Source organism: Malaya genurostris, chromosome 3 (assembly GCF_030247185.1).
Source record: "Malaya genurostris strain Urasoe2022 chromosome 3, Malgen_1.1, whole genome shotgun sequence".
In the NCBI taxonomy this organism is placed as follows: Eukaryota; Metazoa; Arthropoda; class Insecta; order Diptera; family Culicidae; genus Malaya; species Malaya genurostris.
This window is the reverse complement of record NC_080572.1, coordinates 253,176,110-253,194,103: the sequence shown is the minus strand read 5'-3', so window position 1 is coordinate 253,194,103 and position 17,994 is coordinate 253,176,110. Positions and strand designations below refer to the sequence as shown.

At 35.3% G+C, this 17,994-nt stretch overlaps 1 protein-coding gene across 2 annotated transcripts in view; it reads right to left on the bottom strand.

Annotated features, from left to right (window-relative positions):
• The window catches only part of LOC131439318 (G-protein coupled receptor 52), a 46,415-nt gene extending 30,251 nt beyond the window's left edge, over positions 1 to 16,164 (bottom strand). For both annotated transcript variants that reach the window (XM_058610204.1, XM_058610205.1), the window contains exon 1: positions 15,542 to 16,164. The gene's annotated coding sequence lies outside the window, so the exon portion shown is untranslated. The remainder of the gene's footprint in view (positions 1 to 15,541) is intronic.
• Positions 16,165 to 17,994: the final 1,830 nt, after the last annotated feature.

The window sequence follows — 17,994 nt, the reverse complement described above, 5'->3', positions numbered from 1 at the left end:
ATGAACGCAAGTAAACACGTTATCTCTTGCGTCGTCGTTTTTCAAAAACAGAAAACAGAATATTTTCATTTTATAAGAAGTTCGCCGTGCTTCAAGGAGCAATTTAATTTTTAGGCACTGAATTTATATTGCAAAATGACCATCGTTGCAAAAATCACACATAACGTCTGAATTTATGTTGCAAAAATTACCATTGAAGCATAAACACGCCTGAAGTTATGCCCAACAACTTCAAGTGCGTTACGTTTAAATTTCATCGAAATTAGTCCGAATGGATCATGATCCGAGAAATTTTAACCATGGTGTATTATCATAACATGAAAATATATTATTTTCCCCAAATCATGACTCGTTTTTATCATTCCTAGAATCAGAATTTTGCCCGTGTAACCATATCGTAATGGTCTTCATGGTTTATCAATACACCTAAACTAACCATATTAATTTTTGAAAGGCAACATCAATTTCCGGTATCTAATTATCAAATCCGATCCAAAAGTATCCATGTTATAATGGCATTCAAGGATTATAAATAAACGGAAAGTCGCCATCTTGGATTCTAGAACCACCTCAAATATCGTTTTCCGACATCTACTCATCAAACCCGTTCCGAAAATACCTATATTGTAAGGGTTTTAAAGAATATCAATAAACCGGAAGCCGCCATCTTGGAATTCAAAACCACCTCGAACATCGTTTTCTGATATATAATCATCAAACCCGTTCCGAAAATACCTATATTGTAAGGGTTTTAAGGTATATCGATAAACCGGAAGTTGCCATCTTGGATTTTAGAACTACCTCAAACATCGTTTTCCGATATTTACTCATCAAACCCGTTCCAAAACCACCCATATTCTGATGGTTTGTAACGAATATCGATTAACCGGAAGTCGCCATCATGGATTTCCAAAATACCTCAAACATCATTTTCCGGAATATGCTCAAACCCGTTCCGAAAATTCCCATATTGTATTAGTTTTCGTGGTATATAAATGAACTGGAAATCTTAGTCATTATATGCAAAAGCCTCTTTGAACGAAGTAGGTTTGTAAAAAGAGTTACGTAAAAAGAGGAAACGTAAAAAAAGTGTGCGTGAACGGAGGTTTGGGTGTACTATCGAAGTAATAATATTTGTATTTTCTTGAATGTGCATTTCAGCAGTAATTTTTAAGCGTAAAGTACCTATTTTCTAAAATTGTCTGAAATAATGTATTTGTAAATAAGCCTTTTTTCGAAAAAAAAAATGATTTATTTAAATTGGATACTTTTGATACTCCTAATGAACAAATAGACACTTATGCACTATTTTTTGCAAAGTTGGTTTATTCAACTTTCTTTCCTAGGATAAATGCTAGCACCTTGGACTTAATGATACCCATCATATTGTGTAAAACTTTAGCCATATGTTTTACACACTTCCATCCACTCTTTCTTCAAATCCTTGATGTTTTTGAAGAGCATTCCTGTTGTCCAGAGCTTGCCCTTCATAATCGACAAAAAATAGGTCGTCTGGGTTTCTTTGAATGATTTCGCCACATGGGACACGATTGGATTCTCGATTCTCAACTGTTCGCGATCCTTCATTTTCTCTGCACAGAAGCCATCTCGATAACCATCTCGATTGCGATGAAATTTGACACATGTAAACATTACACTCGGAACTAGTATAAATAAAATTTTAATTTTTACTCAATGTTCAAAAGAAAATGTTTCATTCTTTCAGAGTCATTTTTCGGCGAAGCACTTCTTGCACAGAAGCCATCACGATAACCACTTGACAGATTGAGACGAAATTTAACATATGTAAACATTACACTGTGAACTGGTTTTACCCCAAATTTCATTTTTACTCAATGCTATACACAAGAGGAAGGGTTGCATTTTGTCGAGTACAGTCTTTACTCGCAGTATAAATTTCACACAGTTAGTTATATTGCAGATGCATTTAGTCAGATCAATCATAACTCGTTTTACGATTACCTTTTATCTTGTTTTGTGTACAATTACTCACGTCTCTTACATAAGAAAAGTTTCAAGATTTTCAATGAGAGTCTAATGTTTCTGGTGCAATGAAGAGTTTTTTTGTTGTTTTGTGCTTTGCTTTTTGGCTTTCTCTATAGAAAGGTATTAGAATTGCTGGAAAAACCGACTTTTTAATGGAGCCTCGGAGACCCATAGTGTTATATACCATTCGACTCAGTTCGACGAGATAGGAAAATGTGTGTGTGTGTGTGTGTGTGTGTATGTGTGTGTGTGTGCACTTTTCGAAGATATTTATACGCGCTCAATTTTCTCAGAGATGGCTGAACCGATTTGAACAAACTTACGCTCGTTTGAAAGGTACTGTCGGGTTATTGATCAAGTTCGAAGATCAAATGGCTGTGACTTTCGGTTCCGGAGATATAATGGTATAAGTGACGTAACAGACAAAACACGTTGTTTTTTACCGCTCTAATGTATACAAGGGTGCCAATATTTTGGGATTACTTCTAATTTCGTCAAGCGCTACTGCATTAAAAGTTTAAGCACCTCGAAAAAAGTCCTCATGAAAAATTTGTGCTAAATCGGACATGGGTAAGGGGTGCTGCCCAGCGGTTAAAGTTTGAAAATTTTCGATCTTGAAAAAGCACCATAGGGGGGAGTACATGAAATTTCCGAAATTGAAAAATTTTTTTTATGCCAAATATCTTAAAATTGCATGAAATGTCGAGATTTAGTGTTATTTAAAAAAAAATTTTTTTAAGTCGATTTTTTCAAATTTTTTTTTTTTGAGATGAAACTGAATCTCGACGTTTCATGAAATTCTAAGCCTTTTGGCATCAAAATTTTTTTTTTCGATTTCGAAAATTTCATGTTAAACCCACCGACCTCTTCCCCCCCCCTCTATGGTGATTTTTCAAGATATATGAAAATTCCACTAAGTGGACTAAGAAGGGTTTTTTATTTATTTATTTATTTATTTATTTATTTAGATTTTAGATTAGCATCACTCTTCTCATACAAATAGGCGAAAATGTCAAGCACTAGTTTGGGAAAATGATGCTGACTGTGTGACATAAACACTGAAGCATGCTTTTGTGAACTACTTGAATCAATCTGAATCAATTGGTGTCAAAATTAGTATCCGAAATTATTTAATAAAAGTATGAAATATATTTTCATGAGACTGTTATGAAAGAAGAGAAAGGCATTATCACACCACTAGGTGGATTAAGAAGGGTTTTTTATTCTCTGCTTACAATTAAATTACACAACAACAGCAATATTGTCTTTTTATGATCTGGGGGTTCTCCATGTATGTTTTTTTTTTTGCGTGGGAACTTGAAATTATTGTAGTTATTTAGAGCGACTACAAGACTACGGCAGTTTTAATTTTTCTACTACTTCTCTGGTTTCAAATTACAGTGAATTCATAAACACATCAGTTGGATGGTGCCACATGATTTGGCTTCCTGTTTGCTCATGAAAACATTCGAAACGTAATGCCATGTTGAGCCATTTAGTAATGCAATGTAACAATTCTCAGTTGGATAAAACCTTCCGAATCGTAGAAAATGTTACTTCCTGTGAATTACGATTATGAGCTTGATTGTAATTCTTCAATTATCCAATTCAAAAACTAACGGAAAGGAAACTTAATAAATCATATTTCCACTCCCGCTTTTTGTTGAGCAACGTTCACGTTGGTTTTCATGTGGTAAATTACGATATTGCATGCTGGAACGTTTTCCCCTTAGACAAACAATTACAAACGAAATCGTATCGAAAAATCAACACTGTTTGGTTACCACTTTTACTACTAGTGATCAATTGCACGCGACGCGGACTGTCCCGGGCTTTCAATGGGCGCTGTTTTATAGTTCTGTCACCTGGTCAAGCTGCTCGCACTAGACATTCAGTGCATACTTCAACTGAAGTGCAATTATTTAATTGCAAAATTATTCAAATCATTACTGCAGGGGCAAAAACGCATCGTTACTGTTCTGATTCTTATTGGTCACATTTTCAACATTTCCAGGGAGGGTTTCGCGTGATCCGTATTTCCATACGGCTCTTCGTCATGTGCTTTGCCAATGCGGTTGTCACCTGTACCTGTGAGTACTCAATTGGGCTGAATTGGGTGTGTAAGTCAAGCTGCCGTGTTTTTCATCGCACGGTTGTCGTACGGTCATTATTATTATAATTAGTTTTGCAAAAAAAGAGATTAGTGTCGTCAGTATATTCCTTTGTCATTTTCCTTTGAATTTATGTTCCGATTCAGAAATTTCGAGAGTGTTGGTTGGGACGATGATTTATTTTTGAGATTAATTTTAACAACATTTTCAACGATAAATTTCTTGTTTTGAGTTAACGGCTTGTTCATCGAAGGTTAGTTCTTTTTCGGTGAGCTCCACTCTTTGCCTTTCTGTAGCTGCTTTTTTGGTCTTGTTTTGCTTTCCCTGCCAATGCTTCCACTCTCGGTCGCATGCCAAAAAAAATTTGAAAACGCAACCGTTCGTGTATGCGAACAAATGGAAAAATCGATATGTTATGTCAAGTGAAAATAATAATACCTGAATCTATAAACAGACTGCGCGACCTTGCGCAGCCTTTGAAAATCCGATTATTTATGAATGTGTGTAGAATATTGCACGGTTTATTTGTTTAATATTGTTTATCGAACCAGAAACATACTAGCTCGAAGCACCCTCATCTATTAGTACCGACAGTATTTTCACAAATCGCAAGATCAGGGGCTGTCCCTGATTTCGAATTGTTATCGCCATATGCGTTTACACTTTGTAGACACTGGAAGGCCGGAAATGTTCAGCGGAATTTATTCGATCTACGGTAAAGTGGAGTGCCGCCTTTCAAAATAATCTAGTGAAATAAGTGTTTGGACGATGTTACGAGTGCATCAATTGGAGAGGAGAAAATTTTAATTTGATCTTTTCTGATAATGGTAACCTGAAACTGAGCTGAATTTTTCAATACAGACACACATTTTTATTGCAATATAAGACTGATATTTGCCGAAATGTATCAATAAAAAGAAAAGAAAAATCCATACTTCTGAAAAGCGAAAAATTTCTTATTATTACTACTACATAAGAGCGTGGACACTCTACTGATCTACGCGATCAGTAAAGGGGAATGGTGTGATTTTTATTTTAACACAGAGGGCAGTAGTGTCCTTCATGCAATGCGAGTATAAACCAGTTGACTATTGTTTACAATTCGATCTCAGCATTTTTTCAAAATGAGTACTGCGTACGCTTCGCGCTTCGAGCCGTTTTTTGTGCTCGCACCCGAAAGGTCCCAAAATGACCCATGCTGCCGCGGCGAAATACATACAAAAGTCGAAACTGTAAACAAGAAAATATACCGTGAAGAATGCCTACGGGAACGATCGTTACCATTCATGCGCAGCTATGACGATCCCTCGCTATTCTGGCTTGATTTGGCATATTGTCGCTACTTCAAAAATGTTTTGGAAAGGTATAAAGTGAATGGAGTTCATGTTGTACCGAAAGAGACGAATCCACCTGACAGTATTGGGCTCTTGTGAATAGAGAACTCTCTCAATATAAACAACAAGCCGGAACTGTAGATCAAAAAAACTCAAAAATCTTGAACAAAAGCAGCTAAATCGTCAACGTAGCAGTCTTCACAGACCCGTAATTTCTCCATGCAGCTTAATTAAGTAACTGTAATTAGTTTTAACTTTACTAATGATGCAGAACTAAATGAATAAAAAATGCATCTTGGAATGAACTAACATCAAAGTTTTTTTTATTCCAGATATAATCTGTTCAAATTTCATCACAAACAAACCTTAGTGGTCAAAATCTATAAAAGCTGAGCCGTTTTTCAAAAACTTAGACTTAAATGAAAAAAACTTAGACTAAAAGGAAAGGTTTTAGAGTACATAAACTGCTATTGGCTTCCGATTCCGGAACAACAGGGTGAAGTATTTAAAATTTCAAACCGTCATTGAAAGCGAAACCTGAAGAATCCTTCTAAATTCGGCTCCAAACTAATTGAAAAGGTTATGACAAAATGAATGTTCTTGTTCAAAGAAAAGTTTTTTTTAAAGAATCCCTTAGTAATGTTTATGAAAATATGAGTTATATGAGGTGGATTAAAACTGCCTTTTCAATTGTTTTTTTTCAATTATTGTGATTTTAACCCTAAGGCCATCAACCTCTCCTTCCAGATTTGGTAAGCGACTAGCAGCTGTGTTGGAAAGAAATCTGAAGTCGAATGAATCTCAGAACAATGGAGAGTGCTTGAAAACAAAGCATTCCACCATTCATCAATAGCACACAAATAACTTGTAAATCTTTGGTTAGATTTGGCCAACTGCTACTACATTTGAGCGACACTTCGGTGGCTTCAGGTTAAATCATCTGCTTGTCCGTTTTCATAATGTTTTGTTCGGGTGTCCCACGAAAAAAATCGAATTTAAAAATGCTTAAAAAACATAAAACGGTTTGATAGATTTCATGATAATTTTTTGAAAAAATAATTTCGTTCAAATGACTCCCACGGCTGGCTTGGCAGTAGCCAATCCGATCCACCCAATTTTGGAGTACATTTTCAATTGTTTCTGACCTTATGTCATCAATAGCAACTAAAGGTCTCCATTTGGTTCTGGATGGTTGGCGTAACATTTAGCTTTAACCGCTCCTCAAAGAAAATAATCCAGCGGCGTAAAATCGCAGCTTTTCGGAGGCCACAATTTCTGTTCGATTTTTAAAGATTGTTCACAGAGCATCGATTGTTTCGTTGGCTGTGTGGCACGTGGCGCCGTCCTAATCAAAATGAACATTTTTCATAAATAAATTCTCTAAATCAACCTTTCAAATAATTGTATAATCATTGAAATCCAACAAAACGGTTTTTTTATTACTGCATTTTTAAGTTCCAATTTTTTCGTGCAACATCCTATACATTTATGTCGAGTCAAACCAAAAATTTGGAACGATAATGATGATGATGGCGACGACCGACGTATCACATGTGAAAAATTAAACCAAATATTTTCAATTTTCAACGCAAAATATTCGTATTTTTTAATTTTTAGGAGCACCTTTTGGAAAGTGTTAAAACATATTTGGAAAATTGTTGTATCTGAATCATATAGCAATGTATAAGTCATAAGTTGAAAACAAAAGATTTCAATAAAATAAAATTTCTAAGAATCTGCTCGGTTTTGGCTGCTTGATTAGGAAAACTCGAAATTCATGAGAATATTAAAAAAAGAGCATTTTATGGGATTCATAACAACTAATCGGATTCTTCAACTTATAAAGTTGTAGTGTATTGTAATGAATAGCCAAAATTTGTACTGTCTATGGGAACTGCCATGTATCTATTGGAGTAATGAAGAGTTTTTAATGGAATTTCATAGATGTATACACTCAAAATAATAATCATGTCATAGTTACGTGAGAAGTTATGTGAACATTTTCCACCCTACTTTTCACGTAGGTTTTAATGGACTGGTATTTAAAAGCTGTTTAATGCATAATTCAGTATAAGTTACGTGTTTCATAGGTAAAATGTAATGTACTTCATATCACATTTACCTATCAGTTCATATCAAATTTAGATACCAGAGAACTACTATTTTATATATTGGTTGAAGTCGAAAGGGAAATATTTGAGATTTTTATATAAATCTTTGAAAAGAAAAATACCATGAAAAATAAAACATTTATTTCAGAAAATTAGCATAGAATGCCAATGGCTGAAAATAAAAAGCAAAAAAAAGAATCTCGAATCGACAAGCCTCCAGAAATCGTTTTTGTTATCACTGCCATTCGATTTTGAACTCGTTTTTCGGTGGATCAACGGCCTGTTTGAAGCATTCGGCAGAAGCGGGCACACTTCTGGGCTCACGCAGGCACTCGGTCTAGTCGAACACATGGAAACTTTCATACTGGAATGGTTCGGTCGATGTAGTAAAAAATTGTAATTAAATAACATTTCTCGCAAATATTTACACTACTCACACTTCGAAGGCCACTGTTTGTCATTTTGGAAATCGAATTTTTTCACAGCGGAAATTCACGTAGATTGTTTGACATTTGGTCAATTCACGTAAACCTTATGTGATGACAGTATTCATTTTAGGGGGTGTTCGTATAACATTCATTTTCGTCACGTAAAATATTCAATTTGACATTTGAAATCATTATACGTGATTTTTCAAGTGAATCGAACGTTGATTTTTATTTGAGTGTAGGTAATCAGTCGAACACAACAAGTATCACACTCAGCATTCACTTCTCTCGCTTATGAACCGAATGAGCAGTACACAGCTTATGTCAAAGATTTTGATCTGTAACACATGAATAATTTCGCTATAGGCGAGAAAATGAATGGTATAGGGGTGTGAGAAGTTTCGTTCTTTAAGCAGTTATTGTAGTAAACAGTTTAAACCAATACAAATATAAAATTATTTCGAAAATACTGTCACTTTTCTAATACATACCTTATGATCAAAAAAGAACCGGAATTTTCATTTTAAAATTCCCGCGATTGTCCAATCGGTAAATTTTTATTGTCTCAACGTTGGCAACACTTTCATACACATTCTGTCAAATTTTGACGAATTTCGTACGATTAGTTTTTGTTTGGTGTCTATACAAAGAAGTTGAAAAATTTTCGGGTGGCGATTTTTATAATGGATGAAAATTTAGAGCAACGTGCGTGCATCAAATTTTGTGTTGCAAATGGATTTAAGTGTTCCGATACATTGAAAATGTTAGAAAAGGCCTTTGGTGAATCGTGTCTAGGAAAAACACAGGCATACGAGTGGTATAAACGCTTCAAAGGTGGTCGTACAAGCTTGGATCATGATGAGATCCCTGGCCGCCCAACAACATCTGTTACTGAAGAAAACATTGAATCGGCGAAGCAAATCGTGTTGCAAAATCGTTCTGTACCGATTAGTGAGATCGCTGTGTTGTTGGGCATCTCTTATGGATCAGCCGAACACATTTTAACATATGTTTTGGGTTTGAAACGCGTCGCTTCTCGGTTGGTGCCAAAAAAGCTGATTTTCATTCAAAAACAGCGTCGTGTTGATGTGGCCAAAAAGATGATTTCCAACGCAGATAGTGACCCCACATTCATCGAATGCATCATAACTGGTGATGAGGTGTGGATCTATGAATATGACGTCGAAACCGCACAACAATCGACCGAATGGCGCTTCGAAAGCGTTCTAAATTTTCATCCATTATAAAAATCGCCCACGAAAATTTTTCAACTTCTTTGTATAGAGGCCAAACAAAAACTAATCGTACGATATGCGTCAAAATTGGACAGAATGTATATAAAAGTGTTGCCAACGTTGAGAGAATAAAAGTTTACCGATTGGACAAGCGCGAGAATTTGAAAATGAAAATTCCGGTTCTTTTTTATCATAAGGTATGTCATCCCAACGACAATGTTTCCGAAAACGAACCGTGCTAAAATCAAAACGAGACAGAGTGTCATGAAAAGGATGCTTAGATACAGTTGAATACAGTATAGTTGTGTTTCACTTTGCTCCCACACACCTAGAAAAAATCGTGTAAATTTAGATCTTTTGAGACCGATATATTCGAGCATAAAAAATGACTTATTTTTATCGTAGATCTAACACACATTTAATGCATTCTGACGTATTTTTTAAGTGCAGAAACATGTAAGTTGACAAGTCTGCTTGAAAAGTGAGGTATGTTTGACACATATTTAAATTATTCTTGTACAATTCAGTCGTTGTACGAATTACGTTCTTATGAATTGTGTCATACGTGGATTTGCGTCACTTGTAAATTTCACAATATTTTGCTGTGCAAGCATCGCCCAGTGGGGAAAAATGGATCAAAAACGCGACGACTTTCTTGGAGGCATGATACAGCTGACCACAAAACATTTTTTTGGTGTAAAATTGTCAGTAAAATCGATTCCACGTATTTATAAGGACCGCACTAAACGCTATCATGTTCATTTTACCCCAAATTCCCTTTTTGTATTGGATTGTTACCAAATTTTACTATATAACATAAAACCGACGTACTTGCAAAAGACCGGATAGAGTGTTTCTGATGTAGAAAAGTTTAACAAATCGTTTGCATATAGTTTTAATGGCAGCAGGAAACTCGTTGTACCGTTCTACCCCATTTTTTCCTGTTATAATATTCAGTTGAAATTCAATCTGCAATCCAGAAGCAGATTCAATACAATCTATCTATATTGATCTCCATTATGTTAAAAACTTCAGCAATCCAAGTATATACAATGGGAATGGCCAGTACCCGTGACCCGTTTAACCCGTTTTACCCCAATTTATTTCATAAATTGTATCATTGGCTAAACTTTCTATCGCATTCCGAAAGGAGGCTGGTTTCGGTTGATTAAAATCGATTAATTTTACGTAGAAAGCCGTGAATCATGTTGTATCGTTTTACCCCAACATTGGTGATAGTGAATTTTGCCGCTATACTAATTACCATCAATCGATTCAACGGCCATTATTGCAAAAGAAAAACCTACTTTGAACATATTTATATACATTTCTATGAAATTTTTTATTCGTTTTTCCCCGCTGTGCATCGCTTCAACACACATCGTTCAAAATTTATACTGCTGGAATAGAGGCAAATTCACTTACACAAAAATATCAATATCTCCGTTCAAAATGGACGGATATTGACCGTCTATGGCTAGAGAAGATTTTGACATAAAACTTCGTATAACTCGAAAACCAAATATTCTATCTCAAAAACATTCAACAAAACAGAAGACAGTATCATGACTGGTTAACATGAATTGGAAGTAAACTTTAAAAATTCCGAAATGAGGTAGACAATTAATAAACTGAAAGGAATAAAACCTATTCTTAATCCACTTAGTGGTGTGATAATGCCTTTCTCTTTCATCAAAACAGTCACAAAAGATTTTTTTTTGCCCGTTTATTAAGATACTTTCTTACAATAATTTGGGCTCATTTTTGACACCAATTTACCCAGATTAAAGGGTTACACCACTGTAGAAAAAAAGGACTTTTTTGGGGAATTATTTTGGGATCCAAAAAATGGAGTAATCCGAATTTAAGTACAAAAAAATGATCAGTTTTAAAGAGTGAAAAACAAAATGGCGGCTTGGCGGCATTTCCGTGAAATTGCTACATTTTGAGGACCGGAAATTCAGCACCCGCAATTTTCGATCTAGAACAAACAACAAAACATTTTCTAATCTCATATTACAGTGTGCCCAATTAATTGATTTTCTGTAAAATGGCAGCTCTTTGAAAATGAAACCGCATTTTTTCATCACAAAAATGTTAATAAAAAAACTATTCACAATTTTCAAAAGCCTCTACGTACCTCTGTGGAGATAACTACCGAGAAAATTCTGTAAAATGTTTGAATCGATTGGTCAACATTTACTTGACTTATGTTTCTGGCCAGCTCAAAAAACGTGGAGTATAATAGTCGGAGTCTCCCGGTAAAACTCGAAATTAAGACGTCTAGGAATTTTTCCTGCTTTTCATCTTTTGGAATATTATTTTTAAGATCATACATGACCTTTCGTAATGAAAAAAAAAACCGATTTTTAGAAAATTCTACCCCTTAATTCGAGTAGTTCGCAAAAGTAAGCTTCAGCGTTTATGTCATATAATCGGCATCATTTCTCAATCCAAGCGCTTGACATTTGCGTTGCTTTTTTGTATGAGCAGAGTGATGCTAATCATAGATCTTGAAAAATCACCATTTTCGAAATGGATTTTTTTTAATGCTAAAAGTTACAAGTCGGCAGAAAGTCGATTTTTTCCAAAAAAAATTTTTTTTTCGAGATTACACTAAATCTTTACGTTTCATGCAATTCTAAGACCAAAATTTGGATTTTGGAAATTTTATGTATTCCCTCCTATGGTGATTTTTCAATATCGAAAATTTTCAAACCGAAAGCACCGGGCAGCCCTTTTTGAAGTGCTTAAACTTTTGAGCATAACCGCCAAGGTGGTAAAATTTCATTTTCAATCGAATAATATCAGATGAAAATGAAATTTATGACCACTGATCGTCAGCATATCGAGACAAATTCATTTGACTTTTGCTGCCATTTTCAAGTGAAGCTCCCAGAGGGGCTGAGGGTTCACTAGGAGATTGATAGTACGTATTATCCTTTTCCGGACAGTACCAGCCCAGATGCCGTGTGGAATCCGGCGGAAAAAATGAGCCAAGAATAGATCAACTGGGTTCCTGCTTCCATGTCGTAAAAGGCGACAATTGCAGGAGTTCTTTTTTCCTTTCAGTTATTAGATATTTTCAACGTTTCACTTCTGCTTACTCTATTTTACTAAATTATCTCTTCAATCAACTTATCAATTTACGACTAACTTTTACAGAAGTTTTATTTGATGTTTTCTTCTTCTATGTTATTGCTTGTCTTTCAAGATTATAAATTGAATGATAAAAATCAACTATTGCGCAAATTCGTTAATATTACAAAGCTAATAATAGAGATAACATATAGCGGTATATTGAATAAATAGTAAAAAATACTTGTTTGTTTGATAAATTAATAATTTTCTCTCGGTAGCCGGCTGCCCAGATCAACCAATATAACCAATTAATAATTTTAATAAATAATTTAAACAATAAAGCGGAAATAATAAGAAATCAAGTCGCGTGTGAAATCTGTTGACCTTTATTTGGTGATTTAAAATGATTTCATAAACATTTTTAAAATATGTCACTTCAATGAATCAACTATTTTGTCTAAATTCTATTCACTCGTTTATTTTGTAGCATGTATTTCCATTTAGAAAAAATAGGGAAGTTTTTATTCGTTACGCGATAGTATATCAAAGTTTCCTTCAATTTCCACGAATAAGAGCTGTGAATCAAGACTCCTCGGGACTTCAGTATCGGATATTGTTGAAACTTTCACTCGGAAAGAAAGTGAGTTTAGTGGTGCTTCCGAGAATCTTGAAACCAGAACATACTAGGTCGCAAGCGAATACTACCATTACTGAAATTTATACTAACAAATATCCTTCTCCCGTGACACTTGTGGAGTGCGCAGTAGAACATACGGCCTCTAGTAACAACAAGTGTTGGACTAACATCCCTTCTCATTCCTTAGACGATCTAGGTTCGGGCCTGGCCGGCGCCGGTACTGATCAATGAATTCTGGGATCACCAGAAGATGTACATTGAAGGATGATTTACCAGTCCCAGGTTCCTAATCCCGATCAATAACGGAGTAGCAACCAGGGGTGGTCGCTCAAGCTCAAGCTCATTTTCAAGTGACGCTCCCAGAATTCATCGTCAGTTGAATAATCGTACCTAGTCATTTGAAGTTTTGTTTTCTCAGTTTCAAGTGCCAAGTAGTCTAGCTGCTTCATTGTCTTCGCTGTTGGTAGTAAGCTAGTTCGAATGAATAGAATTATAAATGGAGTAAAGTATTAAAAATGAAAACTGAAGGAGGAATCTATTAAGTTATGTGTGTTCTGTAATTGATATTTCAGCTACCTGGTCTGCCTATCATCTATTATCTTGAACCAATTCGAATGTTTACATAAACCTCATTTGAAGGCCGCTCTCACACTATTGAAAGAGATATTTTGTTACTTACAGAGATCAACTGACGTCGGGTAAACTGAACTTTGATTTGAAGAGAATCGATTGAAGAACTGAATGCTGCCCGTTTGGTACGTCAGCGAACGTTGTGTGTGTGTCAGAGTGTGAAGCTTCCTGCAGTAGAGAGATCGTCAGTGTGTTTCACATTCGGTTTCGATTGAATTGAATGAAGTTTTACTGCACTGATTGTCGCTTTACGAAATTAGAGGTGACTCCAAAATATTTGCACCCTTTTATATATTAGAGCGGTAAAAAACAACGCGTTTCGTCGGTTACGTCACTTATACCATCATTTCTTCGGAACCAGAAGTCACAGCCATTTGTTCTTTGAACTTGATCAAAGACCCAACAGTGAAAGCTAAGTGAACTTATGCTTGTTAAAATCGGTTTTTCCATAACTAAGAAAATTCGTCTCCGTTTAAAGTCGGGTTTGCCGGCTATTCTTATACCTTTCTATAGAGGAAGGCCAAAAGCAATAGTCTATAAATCATTTTAGATTGGTTTGATGCTCAGTCATCTTATTTTTGTTGTGCTAAACTTTGAATCTGTAGAAAAAACCTCTAGATTATCATAAATATTATACGAAAATGAGAATATTGTGCTAAATTAGAGTATATTTCATTGTAGTAAAAAACAAAACAAAAATACAGCAAAGTGCCAAGTAACAAGACTTATCAATGTTAATGTTTAATTTTCAACACCTTAGAAGGTTTCCCCGCACCAGTGGTTCGACACAAAAGATGGGATAATGGAAAAGAGCTGAAATTAAAGCTTCTTCTACTGGCTGCAGACAGATAGACAACTCAGTAACTCAGTCGCTAGCTATATCATCCAGGTTCCAAATAACTAACAATAGTTTCTACAATCCATATAGCGAAAGTGCTTTCAGTTGTTCTGTGTTGTTGTTTTTCCTGTCCTACGGAAATCATTCAACTTTTTCCTAGCCAAGCTTCACCGAGGCAACCCAGCTGATACTTCCCCCGGAGCGAAACGGTTCTTCGTGGCGGTCGGCCAAGCCAAGGAAGGATTTTTTTTTTATAATCTTCCTTGAGCCGAATGTGTCTGACGGCAGGGAAGAGTACGCCCGTGTACCGTCTCAAGCTATACGGATATAGGTTCGGTAGACGGCGCGCGTAAGCAGAAAAAGACCCATAAGAAGCGAAGAAAATAGGAAAAGTCGTCCCTGCTAATCAGCCAAGCTTGATAGCCGCGATGTCTGTGTGAAAATCTATCTTCGTGTACAATAGTGAAAAACGTGCGCAATGGGGGCAGACAGGAGGCGGTAGGACATGGAAAAGATGGGTGGCTTCCAAAGGCCACCGTTTACAGAATGGAGGGATACAGTGATGCCGGAGGAGTGGGAGCCATTTGTGTTTACGTCATTACTACCGCTGCTTGGGTGATTACTGGGCAAAATTTTTCCCACTTCTGGACTGACAAATCCGTTTCCGTTCAATATCTTATGCAGAATGTTTGTATCAAACCTGGCACAGAATGAATTGATAACTTGCCAGAAACACTAAAACCATCTGTCATAAGCTCACAACGCTGGCAACACAAATTCGCATTCAATTACCATTCATCTTTTATATTTGGCTACTGCCTGTCTTCGTTACCCAACAACAGAACTTCTAAGATTACGTGCGGATTCTACAAAACATTCTTTGGTACGCACATCATGGGAGAACTTCATTAGTATAAGTGACGAATGTCTTCACTTGTGTGGGGCCAAATGGAAAACTCAGTGCGACATTGATTTCTTGCTCGAGGTGCTACTTTCTGTATTGAATTTTCTTCGTTTTGCATTGTATATCCTTTCGGAAACGGAAATCCTTCGTTTATAATAGGCCATTAAGACGATAAAATGTAAGAAAAACTGATAATGGCTAAAACCACCCCCACAATTGACTCACTGCTGTGCAAATTCCTTCACACTCGTAAACTGTATCCTTGGAATCGTTCAGCTTTCCACTGCTTGTCTACCTTTGACTGCTCACCAACACATAAACATTTATCCTATTTTATTTTCGAAAATTTTGATCTTTTTCACTGGATTATACTAGATTTTCGGCCATGAATTTGTGTTTCCAAAAAAAAAAAAAAATAAAACACTCCGAAATTTTTCCTATTACGATACCGAAGACCTGCACGTTTGTCTCGTTACGATTCGCTGGGTGGGCCGAAATTCGACCAAAATTTTTCCTTCTTTATTCTCCTGTTACTTTCTCAGCCGTCAGCTCACACTTTACTGTTACTGCTTCACTGCACAGCCATGTTATTTACGGACAAACCAGTGAGAAGAGGAAAACTCATCCGCCCTTTTGTGTTTCATTTTTTTGTCATTTCCGCTGATAACTCTATCAACTCTGCGCAACCTACAGCAGTTTCCAGTTGCACGGGATAAAGCTTCTGACTATTTGAAGGTTGTTAAAGTGCAATACTCAAATAATCTGACAGTCAACGCGATATTCGCTTCCGGGGCTCGATTTTTCACCTTTTGCTCACGGTGGACTCACGCGAAGGACTAAAGTGGTAGATTTTCACACTGCCTCTAGCAATGGCAAGGATATCCCCGTATTGCAAAGAGCGAAGGACATCCGCTGAGAGCGCGATTGAGAGAAAAATTGAGAACCGAGTTGTTTGCGGATAAGTGAGTGCAAGAACGACTGTTAACGGGAGCGTACGCTACGAAGGAGACAGAGATTCGGGTTATGTAAAATTGTGATTACGTCACTGATAAGGGCTGCAAAAGAACGTGAATCAGTTTACAAGGTTGGTGTTTATAAACATGATTCCAATGAACCTGATCAATGAATGCGAGTCTATATCAAGTTTTGTAATATGTCCGTTTCATCTTGTAACTTTATGAAGCGAGAAAGGGATTTCAGTTACAAACCGACGCTACTATAAAACGAATTTAGAGTTGGTACACAGCAAAAATAAATACAATTGTAAAAATAGCGGAGATCGTATATAAAACAAAAATTACAATAACTGCATGTATAGCAAAAATTTGACAAATACTAAAAATACCAATAAATGACAGCAAGAAAAACTGAAATAGAAGAAATAGACCAAAAATGCAAACCCAGCCAACAAAATAGCACAAAATAACGAAACATTTCCAAAAAATGGTAAAATATAAAACAATTATAGTTTTTGGGCACGAAAAGATGAATGATTTTACGGTTAAAAATGCTATAATAACACAAACTAGAGAAATTACGTAAACATCAGATGTGAACAGCAAAAACTATCAAAATAAGCAAAAATAGCAAAAATAGCAAAAATGGCAAAAATAGCAAAAAATAGCAAAAATAGCAAAAATAGCAAAAATAGCAAAAATAGCAAAAATAGCAAAAATAGCAAAAATAGCAAAAATAGCAAAAATAGCAAAAATAGCAAAAATAGCAAAAATAGCAAAAATAGCAAAAATAGCAAAAATAGCAAAAATAGCAAAAATAGCAAAAATAGCAAAAATAGCAAAAATAGCAAAAATAGCAAAAATAGCAAAAATAGCAAAAATAGCAAAAATAGCAAAAATAGCAAAAATAGCAAAAATAGCAAAAATAGCAAAAATAGCAAAAATAGCAAAAATAGCAAAAATAGCAAAAATAGCAAAAATAGCAAAAATAGCAAAAATAGCAAAAATAGCAAAAATAGCAAAAATAGCAAAAATAGCAAAAATAGCAAAAATAGCAAAAATAGCAAAAATAGCAAAAATAGCAAAAATAGCAAAAATAGCAAAAATAGCAAAAATAGCAAAAATAGCAAAAATAGCAAACATAACAAAAGTAGCAAACATAACAAAAATAGCAAAAATAGCAAAAATAGCGAAAATAGCCAAAATACTAAAAAACTAAAATACCACAAATACCAAGAATAACAAAAATGGCAAAATAACAAGAATTGCAAAAATGGCAAAAAAAAACAAAAATATCTAAAATACCAAAACTACCAGAAATACAATCGAATAATCAATGAACAAAATGGCAAAAAAATATAATATGCTAAAAATTCCAAAAATTCCTTGAATACTTTGCTATTTTGAAATTCTGGATGTATAAAAAATAATTGAAAATACCGAAAAAGGCCAAGAATACCGAAAATACTAGTAATTTAATACTGAAAATGCGGAAAATGCCAAAAATGCCAAAACCACACAGAGAAAATTGGTTCACAAATGCCGGAATACCGAATTTATCGGAATGTTCGGGAGAAGCGAAAATGCCGGGAATAAAAAAAATATAGAAAAATTGCTTTTATACTAAGGATGCAGAGAGCCTAAAAACGAATATCGAATATTCTGAAAAACTACGAAACTGCCGGAAATATCAAATATGCCAAAAATGAGACACATTCAGAG